Below are 4,514 nucleotides of genomic sequence, written 5' to 3'. Positions count from 1 at the left end.
GTTTGGAGGTGATGTACAGGAATTATATATTAGAAAAAATAATAATCAGGCACTCAGCTCAGATATCTGGATGGTTGTACATTTGCAGATTTTTATTTATATGTCACATGTTTTATAGATTTACGCTTTCACCTAGTCTTGTAGGGTCATCAAATTTTGATGACCCTACAAGAGTAGGTGAAAGCGGTAATTCATAAAACATGTGACATATAGATAAAAATCTGCAAATGTACAACCATCCAGACATCTGAGTACCTGATTATTATTTTTTCTAATATATATATATATATGTTGTAGGTAGGCAGTCATATCAGAGAGATTTGGTTGCTATTTCTTGCTAATCGAGTGAACGCATAGGGACCTCATATTTGGCTCAGTGTCAGCTAGTATTTTCTCCTCGATATGGAAATAAAATCTTTAATATACACCGCCTATTGCATCTGAAATACAAACGTTGTTTTATGTGAATACATGTTGTGTTGGTAATTGAAGTAGTAGGTGTCACTTCTGGTAGAATCCTTCATCAACGTGCAGCTTCACATGGCTACAGTAGGTATAACGAGTTACCACAATAACAACAACAACAATAACACCACCACCAACAACAACAACAACCACAACAACAACCGTAGGAAGAACAACAGCATCAACAGAAGGCCCACGAAGGGATAAGAACAGCCCATCAATCACAGCTCTTGTGGTCCTTGCCAATACGTGTACTGTTGATTTCTGTCTCTACATTGAACAACAATCCGCCTCGATAAGTTTCTATTCAAAAAGAATTACGAATTTTAGTTGCCTGAATGTGTCCTGAAAAAGACAATCTGTCTCCAAGTCCAAACATATCAGTAATATCGGAATCAATAACTTTATTTGCTACCAGCAACGTCCAAGAACATATAGCATTAATGATAAATGTAGAGATACTACATCTATCGTGATTTTATCAAATTTATCTCACCGGTGTCATCGGATAACAAGTAAGAGAAAAATAGCCGCAAAATTAACTTGAGAAAAAGTTAGTTGAAAAAAAGTCACAATTTATTTATATAAATGCAGGCGTGGCTTATAGACGCGTAGCTGTAGGATAAGAAGTTTACTTCCGTACCTCATGGTTCCAGGTTCAGTCACAATGGTCTACTGCTATAGCTTCGGGGTGAAAAAAGGCTTGTGAATGGATTTGGTAGACGGAAACTGAAAGGAGCCAACGTAATATATTTGTGTGTGTGCGCGCACGTCTTTGTGTCTGTATTTGTCTCCCACTGCTGCTTCACAAGTGCTTTTGGTGTGTTTATGTCCCTGTAACTTAACAGTTCAGCAAAAGAGACCGATACAATATGTACCAGGCTTTAAAAAAACATAAGTGCTGGGGTCGATTCATTTAACTAAAAACTTCTTAAAGGCGGTGCCCCAGCATGGCCGTAGTGTAATGGCTGAAAGAAGTAGAAGATAAAAGATACTATAAACGATTACAGTTAATGTAATAAAATAGAATATATTTTAAATCAGTTATTACATGACGCTACATGAATTATACACAATGTATATATTAGGCATTACACGTGTGAAAAAGACAAATTACTGAATTTTTTAATTACTTAAGCTAGTCATTTATTAAGGAGATTAACATGTGACATTAAAAACACCTTACATAGCATCTTAGCATTACGTGTATATTCAGTATTTTTAATGATGTTGACTATGAAAAATATTCCAGCCAACACCACGAAGAAACCGTGATTGCAGCACGCAAATAATGAAGGCGTTCTTGTAGTTGCACACAGCATCGAAGAACACTTGCTAGAGGTGGATTACCACCAGCATCCTGCTACATAATTACGTTCATTGTCACTTCTTCATATATATATGAAGTTGGAGACAGCTTAGATCCATGAACGTAGATCCATGAGCGTAAGTCTTTAGGTGCAATCCTGCCTATTCCCTTCCTCTATATCGTCATCTTATTAATATATACCATTCTCATGTTCCCTATTTCCCCCCTATTTGTCTTTGATGACTGAATATCCCATACTCCGGCATATCCCAGAAACAGCTGTAAGGTTTTGAATTTCTTCTTGTTATAATACTGTATACGACTTCAGATGTTCTGTGCCTTAATGCTTGATGTCCTGTTTAACAATTACATATCCGCTGCCTCGGAAATCTGCAATGTCTCCATAACTACCGTCTCGGAGTCCCAGTAATCCGTAACAACACTTACCTAGCGCACCTAATCGTTTATATCACCTGTGCACTAAACCGCCATACTTTATATATATATATATATATATGTATATATATATATATATATACATATATATATATATGTGTGTGTGTGTGTGTGTGTGTGTGTGTGTGTGTGTGTGCGTGTGTGTGTGTGTGTGTGTGTATACTTACATATAAGAGACAGATGTACGTATATACAATGAGTGAGAGAGAACGAGAAAGCGAGAAAGAGAGAGTGAAAGAGAGAGAGACAAAGAGAACAGACAGACAGACGGATAGATAGATAGCTAGCTAGATATATATATATATATATATATATATATATATATATATATATATATATATATATATATATATATATACATATATATATATATAGAGAGAGAGAGAGAGAGAGATAGATAGATAGATAGATTTTTTCTCTCACTGAATCTGCTGCTGATATACTTCTGCACTATTTAACAACATGCGTCTTGACGAGATGCTTTCTCAAGAGGAATACCGTAGGTTTTGGGACATCTGCAACTTATCTACGTTAAGTCTTCTGACAAACCCACTCCAGGTTGATCAAATCACGGAAAATCCAACGTTATTTAAAGCAAGATCTAAATGTTTTCCTTGAACGTCTCATAACTCAGGATGAGTGTTAGCTTTACCACTCTCAGCCAGAGGTAAAGGGAAAATCTATGGAGTAGAAACACTCCTCCTTACCTGCTCCAAACAAGGCTAAGGTCGTTTCATTTGCAGGAAAGGCTGTGGCCCCATGTTTACTGACTACCTTCAAAAGGGCCACACCATCAATGGAGAGTACTTTGCCATCTTGCTGAGGCAGTTACGAAAAGCTATCAAGACCAATCGCCTAGGAAAACTGACAAAAAAAAAGGGTCTTGTTTCATCAAGACAATGCCGCAGCATACCAGTACTTGGTTTCACTGGTTGTTGTACATAACTGTGGCTTTGAACTGGTTGATCAACCTCTATTTTCCTGATTTGGCACCACCTGACTATTATCATTTCCACACCATGACAACACATTTGGGAACATGTAACGCAGAGATGATGACATCATATCTGATACCACACATTGGCTGTGATAACAAGTTTTCTATCTTTAATTGATATTGCAAAGATCTATATCTGAATTATACAATACACTGACCATACGATAAGCTTAATCCTAAGCCTAAGCCATTGCACGTGACTTACCGTAAAAAAATATATCCATCAAAGGTCTCAATCATAATGAAGTATTGTCTATCCGGAGTATTTATTTTATTTGCGGAATGGATTTAGTTCTTCGAGCTAATACAAAGCTGTCAGATATATTTGTTTAGGACTGACTTAGTGCGAATTCCAACAACAATACGTAGAAATGCTAGCTAAATCACCATCCAATCCAATCTTACAATTTAAAAATAAAATAAAAGGACGCATCAAATCAGGTAGTCGTAAATATTGATAAACGACAAGGTGGCCATGGCTGGGATGCCTTTCATTACAAGTCCTTACGGTAAGGGCTCAGCTGGGATTAAGTTACAACAACGGTAACAAGGACATTATCGACGCTGCTGCCACCATTCACGTTATTATCAATACTATCATTAAAACCATCAGCCTAATTAGCTCATATCCATTGCTTTCTCGTTTCCTCAATTAATGGTGCTAATTAAATAATGAATCAGCAAATCTGGCGTGAAACAAAGCCTAGAAACGAATGTACATCAGCACTGACCAGTAATGCTAGTTTATTGACCAAATTAACATTGATTGCATGTCTCAGAATAACTAATGACCTGTCTAATTGCACTAATTAATTCCATGTTCGCATTGTTGTAGTAAATTAAGCTGTCGTACATCATCTTAGAGCGGAGAAGAGAACATTATTTCATGCACTACACCTGTACACATCAGCATGTGTGTCGGTAGCCTACAAGTGTTTACAGATGATAATATCGTTCCACGTACTTCATCTCGTACTTAAATCTGTCATGAAAAGAAATGCAATTTGGAATTATCTTAAATGGACATAACTGAAAGGAAATTAAATACTACAAGGCACCTTAGCTTCACGCACCAATTTCGTTAGTCTCTCATCCCCACTCTCTCTCTCCTCTCTCTCCCTTTCTCACACACGCACACACGCGCGCGCACATCAATTTTATTTAGGTATTAACCTTGTAGTTATCGGTTATCAGGTATGGTTTAACAGCAAAAATAGATCGAATTACTAAGAATGCATCTGGAGATCCATGAAAATCCATAACCTAATATATATATATATATATATA

The sequence above is a fragment of the Octopus bimaculoides genome, chromosome 5 (assembly GCF_001194135.2).
Source record: "Octopus bimaculoides isolate UCB-OBI-ISO-001 chromosome 5, ASM119413v2, whole genome shotgun sequence".
Taxonomy (NCBI): Eukaryota; Metazoa; Mollusca; class Cephalopoda; order Octopoda; family Octopodidae; genus Octopus; species Octopus bimaculoides.
This window is presented reverse-complemented; position numbering follows the sequence as displayed.